Source organism: Octodon degus, unplaced genomic scaffold (assembly GCF_000260255.1).
Source record: "Octodon degus isolate 3935 unplaced genomic scaffold, OctDeg1.0 scaffold00096, whole genome shotgun sequence".
Lineage (NCBI taxonomy): Eukaryota > Metazoa > Chordata > Mammalia > Rodentia > Octodontidae > Octodon > Octodon degus.
In genome coordinates this window covers 5,234,761-5,246,351 of record NW_004524672.1, presented here as the reverse complement: position 1 = coordinate 5,246,351, position 11,591 = coordinate 5,234,761, and positions in this window count along the sequence as shown.

Here is an 11,591-nt window from a genome sequence, read left to right as displayed (position 1 = left end):
CTGCATCTTGTACAGCAATTAACCACTAAGAAGAATATATGCAGTGTATTATTTGTTGAAACTGTGCTTTCGATTTGATTTGAAACTGTCTCATTGCTATATGTTTATCAATAAAACTTTAAAAAGAAAAAAAAAAGAAATAGACTTAGTAGATCTTTACAGAGTGTTTCACCCAATAGCGTCAGAATATATATTTTTCTCAGGTGCAATGGAACATCCTCCAAAATACTTCATCTGATAGCACGTAGAACATGCTTAAGTAAATGCAAAAGAATTGAACTTATCCCATGCATATTATCTGACCATAGTGCAATGAAACTGGAAATTATTGACAAAAGAAGCAGTAAAAACTCTAGAAGCACAAGGAAACTAAATAATACCCTCCTAAACAATCAGTGTGTCACAGATGAAATTAAAGAAGAAATTAATACCTATAATCTAATGAAAATGCAGATACAACTTACCAGAACCTGTGAGATGCAATGAAAGCTGTCTTGTGAGGGAAATTTATAGCAATAAATGCTCACATCAGTAAAACTGAATAAGCCCAAGTAAGGAATCTTATGCTACACCTGAAACTCCTAGAGAAAGATGAGCAAGTCAAGTCCAAAGCCCAAAGAAGGCAGGAAATTATGAAGCTCAGAGCAGAAATAAGTGCAATGGAGACAAAGAAAATGATACAAAGAATTAATGAGTCAAAGAATTGTTTCTCTGAAAGAATAAATAAAATTGATAAACTCCTAGCCAACCTCACTTAAAAAAAGGAAAGGAAAAATTCAAATTCATATATGAAGAATTAAAAGGGTGAAATTCTACAGAACCTATAGAAATTCAGAAGATTATCAATATTTGTTTCCAAAATCTTTACTCCCACAGAATGGAAAACACAAAAGAAATGGACAGATTCCTAGATACATATGAACTACCAAGGCTGAGTCAAGAAGATTAAAAAAAATTTGAATAACCTAAAATCAGCCAATGAAACTGAAAATATAATTTTAAAAAACCTTTCCAAAAAAGAAAAGCCCAGGTCCTGGCTTCACAGCTAACTTCTACAAGAAATTTAGGGAGGACCTAATGCAAACTCTTCTCAAACTCTTCATTGAAATTGAAAGGGAAGCAATTCTCCCAAACTCATTGAGGGAATCAAGTATTACTCTGATATCAAAATCAGAGAAAGATCTAACCAAAAATGAAAACTACAGTCCAATACTCACATGGACATAGATGCAAAAGGCTGCAATACAATCCTAGCAAATACAATGCAGTAAATCATCAAAACATTATGCATCACGACAAAGTAGGATTCATCCCAGGAATGTGAGGATGGATTAATATATGCAAAACCATAATGTAATGCACCACGTCAAAAGAGTCAAAGATGATAATCACATGATCATCTCAATAAATTAAAAAAATTTTTGACAAAGTCAACACTGATTTATGATTAAAAAAATAACTACAGAAAATCAGAATAGAAGATCTTTACCTTAACTTGATAAAATCCATCTATGACAAACCAACAGCCCAAATTATACTTCAGGAACAAAAATTGAAAGCCTTCACTTTAAAATCAGAAAAAGACAAGGATGTCCACTGTCACCACTCCTGTGCAACATAGTTTTGGAAACATTAGTGAGAGCAATTAGAGAAGAGGAAGAAATAAAAAGAACAATAATTGGAAAGGAAGAAGTGAAATTATCATTTTTTTGCAAATGATGTGATTCTGTACATATTATGTACTTGCAGAATTAGTAGCCAACTTCAGTAGTATGGCAGGATGCAAAGTCAATACTCAAAAATCAATAGCATTTCTATACACAAACAAAGAACACACCAAGAAAGAAAGTATGGAAGCTGCTCCCTTCACAATAACACTCAAAAAAGGAAATACTTAGGAATCAATCTCACAAAGCAAGTAAAAGATTTATACAGTGAAAATGATACTACCCTGAAAAAAGAAGTTGAAGAAGATTTCATAAAATGAAAATAAGGGCCAGCCAAATAACTCAGCGGGTTAAAGCACCCGCAAGCAAGCCCAGGGGCCAGGGGTTCGATTCGTGCTGGCCCCACCCCTGGGGTGCACTGAGACAGCAATTGCGACTGGGCATGGTGGTGCACACCTGTAATCCCAGTATTTGGGAGTCTGTAAACAAGTGGATCACTCTGAGTCTGAACTAGTAGTGAGACCCTGAACACCCTGTAGGCCTGTCCCTAAAATGGAAAAGAAAAAATAAATTAAATTAAAGAAGAAAAAAAATTAAAATATGTTCCTTGCTTCTGGATAGGAAGAACCAACATTGTGAAAATGGCTGTACTCTCAAAATTGTTACACAGATTTAATGTAATTACAATTTAAAAACCATTACTATTCCTCACAGATCTAGAAAAAATATTCCTAAAAGTCATCTTGAACCAGAAGAGACCTAGCATAGCAAAAGTAACCATGGGGAACAAAGTAAAAGCAGGAGGTTTCACAATCCCTGACTTGAAATTAAATTATAAGCTACTGTGATAAATTCAGCCTGGTACTGGCAAAAAAAAAAGAGACATGAGAATGAATGAAACAGATTAGAAGAAGTAGACACTACTACAAGCACACACAGCCACCTTATCTTTGACAAAGGTATCAAATATGTTCATTGGAAGAAAGATAGCCTCTTTAATAAACGGTACTGGAAAAACTGGCTCTACACATGTTGAAGGCTTAAAATAGACCCATATCTATTACCATGCAGAGAACTATAGTCAAAATAGATCAAAGATTTAAATAGTGAAACTGAAGCACTAAATCTTCTGGAAGAAAAGGTAGGTATAAACCTTACAGACATAGGAGTAGGCAAAGAGCCATGAACCAGTATCAAACTACACAGGGAACCCTTCCGAAAGTCAACAATTGGGATTTCATCTTTTTGAAAAGTTTCAGAACATCAAAAGTAATCATTAACAGGGTAAAAACAAAACCACAAAGTGGGAGAAAATTATAGCAGACTGTCCATCAAACAAAGGACTCCCATCTAGAACATATCAAGAATTTTAAAAAATCAAGCCTCCAGAATTAAAAGACCAAATCCAAAATATGGGCATCTTAGATGTTTATATACTTCACAAATGAAGTGAGACAAATGAAAAATAAATATGCGGAAAAATGTTCACCGTGATTGGTCATTCAAGAGATACAAATTAAACAACTCTGAGATACCATCTTACACCAGAAACAATGCCTATCATCAAAAAGTCAAACAAGGGGGTGGGGAGATAACTCAGTAGAATAGCACTTGCCCGGGAAGCACAAGAGCCTGAGTTCAATCCCCAGTTCCACCAAAAAAAAAAAAAAAAAAAAAAGTCAAACAATAAAAATGCTGGAGAGGTTGTAGGAAAAAAGGAACTTCTTCACTGTTGGTGGAAGTGCAAGCTAGTGCAACCATTGTAAATATCAATATTGAGATTCCTCAAAAGCTAGAATTGGAGGTCCCACCCAAGCCAACTGTTCCCCTCCTAGGTATTTTTCCCAAAGGACTGAAACCTCCATACCACAGCCATATATGTGCACCCATGTTTATAGCAGCACAATTTGTCATAGCTAAATCTTGGAAACAAAAAACACAAATGCCTATCACCTGAGGAATGGAAAAAAAGATATGGTATTTTTATACAATGGAGCATTATTCAGCTATAAAAAGGATAAATCTGAGGCTTTTGTAGATACATGGATGCAGCTAGAGACTATATTGATAAGTGAAATAAATCAGATCCACATGTGCAAACATATTAACTTGCTAGTGTGAGAACCTGAAAGTGTAATTAAAATCCAAAAGCTACAACAGATACTGTGGAAGGGACAGAAATTGTTCAATGGGAAGGAAAAACTGGGATGAGGGAAAGGACAAATGAAAGAAGGAAAAAAGGTATATTTAGGTATATATGCAGAATAGATTGGATAATTGTCTATTTCTGCTGGTCTTTTGAAAGGAGCAGTTGATGCTTTAAAATTTCTTTCTTTCTTTCTTTCTTTCTTTCTTTCTTTCTTTCTTTCTTTCTTTCTTTCTTTCTTCTTTTTTTTTTTTTTTTGGTGGAACCGGGGATTGAACTCTGGCCTTATGCCACTGAGCCATCTCCCCAGCCCCTTTAAAAAACTTTTTACTCTAATTTTTGTTCCTCATTTGAATTTCTTATAATTTCTTTGCTATTGTTTTGATTTTTCCTTTAAATGAATCTTACACACACACACACACACTCACACACTCACACATGATAATCCAAGCAACTAATTTGAAGACAGCATCATATAATACAGCAACCACAGTTGAATTCTTATTATTTTGTTTAGTGAAATCTTATCACTTCTAATGCTGTTTTTTTCTTTTCTATCACTATTTTGTAGTCTTTAAAAATAATAATAATAAATTAAAAAAGAAATTAAGGAGAGAAAAAATGAAAATATAATAAAATAATTAAGTATATAACACTGTATTACTGCATTAAGTATAAAGTTTAATGAAATCACAAACTGGAGTACTCCATGCAGTCATCAACACAGACAACATGCAAGCCATTTATGTTATTCAGAAAGTCCCCTCATGACATTTCTCGATTTCTATCATTTCCTCACCTTCATCTCTCACCCCAGAAAACATTAGTGTCATTTTCTGTGGTGTAATCACCATGCTGTACATTATTTTTACTTATCCTAGTAGCACATAAAAATGAAATTGCATGGTATATATTTACTGTTCAGCTTCTCTAGCTCAATATAATGTCTGTGAAATTTACCATGTTCCATAGATCTGTAATTTGTGCTTATACACTGAGAAGTATTCCATTTATATGAATATGCCACAACTTGTCTATTCGTTCACTACTATTGAGAATTGGGTTTAGTTCTAGTTCAAGGTGATAAACAGATTTATAACTAACGTACATGTAGAAGTCTTCATATGGAAATATCTTCATTTCTCTTGAGTAAATACCTACCATAGCATAATGTATGCTAACTTTGTAAGAATAGATGACAATTTTCTCAGAATGATTGCATTATTTGTGCTCTTGCCAGCAAAGATGTGTAAGCCTTAGAAATTATCCACTCCAGCATTTGTGAGGTGCTTGTTATTGTTTCAGTATGTACTTTTAAAAGTCTAATAATGTTAATATTTTTCACACACTTATTACCCACTCGTACAACTTCCTTTGTGAAGAGTTTGCTATTGCCATAAAACTCTTCAACTGAAGAGTTCTCAATAGATTCTGACTGTGGTTTTTGCAGATTTATGTATTAGGAGTATTTTTTTTGTTTGCATGTTTGTCTCTCATGTTTTCATTTTCCTACTAATCTTTATTTAAGCAGATAATTCTATTTGTGACAAAGTACACTTTTTTTCTTGTATGTGCAGAGTTTATTATCTATGTCTGCTTTTGCCAAGATTTTAGAGATTCTCTTCTGCTTTTTGAGAAGCTCTGTTTCTGAAATTTGCTTTTACGAAGCTTCTTTGTGAAGCTTTATAATTTGTGTTGACCTAAGACTCTGATTCATCTTGGTGTAGTTGCTCTATGAATTTGAAGTTTTTCTTTTCTCTGCAGGATATTCCAATGTTTCAAAAGTCTGAGTTGGAGAGATATTTCTTTCCCCTTTCACTGAAATCAATTCATCAAATAGACTCAGTTTGCTCCATTGATCTAGCTAACTAAAACTTCCTGTGAGTACCACACTCGCTCTAGCATTGAGGCTGTATTGTCTGCTTTTTAAGTCAAATAGTACAAACCTTCCAACTTATTTTATTTGAAATTATTTTGACTATCCTAGGCCATTTGTATTTTCATATTTCAGCAAACCCACAGAGATTTTTAACTGAAAGTATATTATATCTATAGATCAATTTACAAAGAAAATATATCTTAGCAATATTGAGTGTTCATAAGAACTTGATGTGGCTCTCATGATAGATACAATATTTACTAAATGAGCAGATGTTCCTGTCCTTTTGCAAATTTAAAGAGAAAATATTCAATTTAGGCTGATAAAATAGGAGGTGCTATGTAGATACTTCTTAAACTTTATTATATTGACAAATTTATTTTTCTTGTTTTGTTGAGAGTTTTTAAGGGATTCATCATTTAGAGAATTGATCAAAGAATTAAAATTGGTTTTGATTGATTGTATTGAGTGGGCTCCTATTTTATTAATTATATTTTATTATTTAATTATTAATCTTATGCCTAGTTTTTCCTCCTTTCATTGTATTTTGGGTTTAATTTGCTCAGCTTGGTCTAGCTTCTTGATATAGGAATTTAGATTGTTTCCTTAAACAGTTTTTATTTTCTAGTATAGGCAAATTAAAGCTATTTGCTTTTTATTTTATTAAAATAGAAAAATGTCCTAATAAAATAATAAGATAATAACAATAATCTTATTGTTAATACACTATGTAACATTGTCTTCAAAGTGGTTACTCAGTTTAAGACATAAATAAAATATCCTTTCTTATAAAGATTAAACAAAGAGATGTTGGAACAAAACTTTCTACTTAATGAACCAAGAGAAACTAGTATTATAAATGAAACAAATTAGCATATACATTAAAATATTTTTGGAATGGTGGAATAGGTAATTTGGGGAATTTGAATTTCTCCCTGCTTCCTATCTATTATATATATGAAATATTATAATGTTTTATGCATGTATATATATCATAAATAAAGAAAGAAATAGACAAATGTACAATCTCAGTTGAACATTTTAACAAAATATTTAAGGATGGTGAATCATGAATACAGACTCAGTTACAGAAATTGCACTTCAGGATTGTTAGTTTTCTGACTATTATTACGAATTGTTCCTTTTAGTAATACCACTTTTCTTGAAATTTACTTTGTCTGACATTACTTTGTCAGATATCCTTGATCTGAAGTTTGCATTGTATCTGTTTGCTGTCTAAAAGATACTATGTGCACAACCCAACTTTCTCATCTCTGTACTTGGAACTCATCTGTGTCATTGTATTTAAAAAGGATCTTACATGAGAATGGATACTTGGATCTTGTATTCTATTCAACATGGCAACGCCTTCCTCTTAGTCATACATCCATGTACATTTAAGGTAGTTATAGATTTGGTTTTAAACTACTGTATTGCTATTTGTTTTCAATTTGTTACACCTTTTTGTTCTATTGTTCTTTGTTGTTGTTGTTCTGTTGTCTTGTCCCACAGTTATTTGGGTTAATCACTGATTAAAACATTCTACTTTGTATTTTATTCCCATTTTTAAACCTATGTCCTATATTTAGTGGTCACTAGAAAGCCTACAATATGAACCTTTTGCTTAACAAAATATATTAAGAACTATTTTCTTTTTTTTACTTCCAAAGTCACTTTGCACACATTGTGGTTTATTCGTATCCTGTGACATCTCAGTTAAGAACCTCATAGCAATATAATTCTATTGATCTCTTCCTCCTATTATGGTAGCTGTGTTTTGCTTCAATATATAGTACAAACCATTTCCTGACAGTGACATTAATTTTTGCTGTGGAAATGAAGTTTTCTTTTAAAGAAATTAAGAGGAAACTGTGAGGATAATCTTTTATTGCAGCCCATTTATTGCTGTTTCTTGTGCTTCACAATTTCCTGTGTCTGATTTTCCAAATGGCATCAAGTTTTACAGTTTGTACTTCTTACCTTTCTCTTCTAGCACAGCCGCATACATGACACATCCTCTCAGCTTTTTAAAGTATGACAACTAAATATTTTCTGAAATCTATAAGCAATATTTTCCTGGATGTAGAGTTCTGGGTTAATTTTTCTTTTAGTGTTGTAAGATTGTCTATTTTGTTCTTTCACATTATTCTGTGAGGATCTCACCTTAACTCAAATACACTTTGCTCTGTAAATACTGTGTTGTGTTTTCTCCATCTTATTTTATGTTTTCCCCCTTTTTACATATTGTTTTCAACCATCTTACTGTGATGTACTTTAGCTGTGCATTGCTTTTGCTTAAATTCCTTTGACCCACTGAGCTACTTGGACTACTTATAGGTTGATTTTTCACCACAGTTGGGAAAATTTAGACTCTTGATTCTCTGAGATTCTTTTTCTGCACTCTTTTTCATATCTTTCCCTCTGATACTCCAATTACACAAATGTGAAATTAATTGATGTTCCTTCCCAGGTCACTGAGAATTGCACATTTTTACTGTATTTCAGTTATTTTTTTATCTCTATTCTTCATATTTAAAAAAAAGTCTATGGATCTGTTTTTAAATTGATTTTTAGTTTTGAGAACTTCAGTTTTCTAGTCAGCCCATCTATTGAATTTTTCACTTCAGATATTGAACTTTTCAGTTTTGAATTTTTCTCTGGTTACTGCATTAGTTGCTCTTTTTTATGGACAACCAAATGTTATTTTTAATAAGTTTTCATGTTATTGAACATATTTAGAATAACAGCTAAAAAAATCTTTGTCTACTAATTCTGGCAACTGAGTCATTCTGGGATCTGTTTTGAATTTACTGTCTAAGGATAGTCCACAATCTGTGGTTCTTTGCAGCTCCAACTTCTCACTGTATTCTGTCTGGTATTCCAGATGACGTATGATAGGACATGTGGATTGTGTTTTCTTCCTTCATAGTGTCTCATATTAGAGTTAATTTCTATAATTAAAGAGTTAATTCCTGTAACTAAAGACAATTTCTATAACAGGGTACTATGAAACTGGAAAAGCTTAATTTTACATGTATTTGTAAATTAATTTTTTTCATGGATCTGAATTCCCTCTCATCATAATTATCTACTCTCAACTTGGAAAACTAGAACCTCCAGAGCCTGAGTGTCTTAACTAAGATTGTGTCTAAAACTCTTGCTGTATTTTTGTCAGCTAGTGTTGCCCTATCCTGCTACTGCTCAGTAAGGCTTTTCCATACAAGCCTATCTAAAAGTTCAACACTATACCATCCTTACACTTCATATACTCTTTTTCTAAATTTTAAACTTTTATCATTACTAATATATTATCTGTATATATTTTAGGATATATGTTGAAAACATATACTGCTAAAACTAAAACCTGAAGAAAAAAATCTTAGAAACAATATTCACTAACCGATTTTAAAGATTGATAATGCAAATGAGCATATAAATGTTTTGTAAATAAACTTTTTAGGATGGGCATGGTGGCATAAGCCTGACATCCCAGCCATCAGGAGGCTGAGGCAGGAGGCTTAATGTGAGTTCGAGGCCAGCCTGAATTATGTACCAGACACTATCTCAAAAATAAATAAACAAACAAATAAATACATAACTCTTCAGTAAATAAAACTTCAACCAGGTGCGGTGGTGCACACCTGTACTCTCAGCACTCAGGAGGCTGAGGCGGAAGGATTGTTGTGAGTTGGAGGCCAGTCTGGGCTATAAAGTGAGTTGAAGCCCAGCTTGAAGTGACAGCGAGTTCTTGTCTCAAAAAGACAAATAAATAAATAAATAAATAAGATGATGGGGCTGGGTAGATAGCTTGGCAGTCTAAGCACCTGCCTCACAAGTACTAGGACCCAGGTTTCATCTCTGGTACCACATGCTGTGCTGATGCTGGAATATAGGGTGTGCCATGCTGGCCACCGAAACCAGGTGTGGTGGTACACCCCTGTAATCACAGCACTGGAGAGGCTGAGACAGAAGGATCACTACAAGTCGAAGCTGCGTAGTAAGACTCTATACTAAATAAATAAATAAATAAATAAATAAATAAGAAAGAAAGGAAAGCAAAACTTCTACTGCAAAAGAAATGAATCTAATTGTTTATCCCCAAGGAATTTATTATTTAAGAAGAAGACAGGAAAGAGAAAACAGAAATTACTAATTAAAGTGAATTAGTACATGGAGAAAAGTGTAGGACTACGGTAAAGCCATCTCTAGAACGGCTTTGATAATTTCTGGTTGACGTGATTAGGAGGAATGCCGAGACAAGAGGATCTTTTGGCAGTGTCTGTAGTGTGTAGGAATTAACAGGTGCCACCTATTGTAGGAGAAGGTGGGGCCTGGCCGTGCAGTGCCCCCATGCATTCAGATCAGGAATGTGCCTTCAGTTCAGGAGAACAGGAGCATCTGAAAGCGGGGGCTGGATGAAGGGCTTGGAGATGTTGAACAGCAGGTAGTGGTCTCACGGGAGGCCCTGCAGAATTTTGAAAATGAGAGTTATAAAGTCCGCATCTGAAATACTGAGATTTCTACAACCAGTCCCGCTGGTCTTATTAATTTGTCTCACTTGCCAGTGCCTGTTTTTCATATATTTAGGAGTTCCCTCCAAACTCTACCTGGGGAAAAGTGGTGAAGCAAATAAGTGATTTCTCACAGTTTCATTCCGTCAGCACAGCACACACCCATTCTACGTGTGTGTGTGTGTGTGTGTGTGTGTGTGTGTGTGTGTCTTTGCTCTCTAGTTCCTTGTTTTTAACTCTACTCCCCTTTAATCAGTGTGCCTTACTCAAATACATATACTAGTTTGTGTTTTTAAGCTAGTGCTATTCTTTTGTTGAAATTTTCTGAGTCTTCAACTGTAATCTTGTTTAAAGAAAATAAATATAGATCTGACCTACCCTGCAATTCAAGTCATTGATTATGTGGCACGAGCTCCTTGTTTCTCTAAGTTGATCAAATAGTGTAGTGTAAGTTAAGGTCTTTCCTTAAAAGTGTTTCCTTACCTTTATAGATTTGACATATTCATTAAAGTGAAGGGCAGTGTTACTTTTGGGGATGCATCCTTTTAGAGAGCTTCAACTTGCTATTTAAAAAATTAATCAATTGTACTCTTGTCTAGCTGAAACTCCTCCTATCCCCTTTAAATGAACACATGCAGACCAACTTTAAAGATACTGACTCCGTGGATCATTTGAGAAAATCCCTCAACAAAATCATAATCTTAAATTTGACATTCAGAAAAATTCAAAGAAATCCTGTGGATTTCTAAAATGTCTTGTAGATTTTGGCTTATAATTTGTGTAAACTAATACCCATTGAAATGCACAAGAAATATGGAAAGATTACTTTTAAGATAATTTTTACAGATAACTTAGTTAATTTTTAGAATTTTTACTTCAATCAATTTTGCATGCTTATATCTGGTAATACAAACAACTACAATCAAGACAGCAATGTGCAATATGACATCTAATGTTGAATACCTATCATCTTGGTTTTTTTAATTGTGTATCATTTGTTCAAATACAAGCAATAAGAAATGAAAAGGATGTAATTACCACAGACCCAGTGGAAATTCAGAAGATTATTAAGAGCTACTCTGAGAATCTTTACTCTCACAGAATAGAAGACACAGAAGAAATAGACAGATTCCTAGAAACGTACAAATCGCCAAAACTGAATCAAGAAGATATAACGGGCCAGGGAGATGACTCAGTAGAATAAGCACTTCCCTGGCAAGCACAAGGCCTGAGTTCAATCCCTGGCTCAGCAAAAAAAAAAAAAAGAAAAAAAGAAAACTATAACAACTCTCAATAACCTAACAACAGCCAATGAAATACAAAATGTAATAAAACACCTACTGACAAAGAAAAGTCCAGGTCCTGATGAATTTGCAGCTGAATTCTAC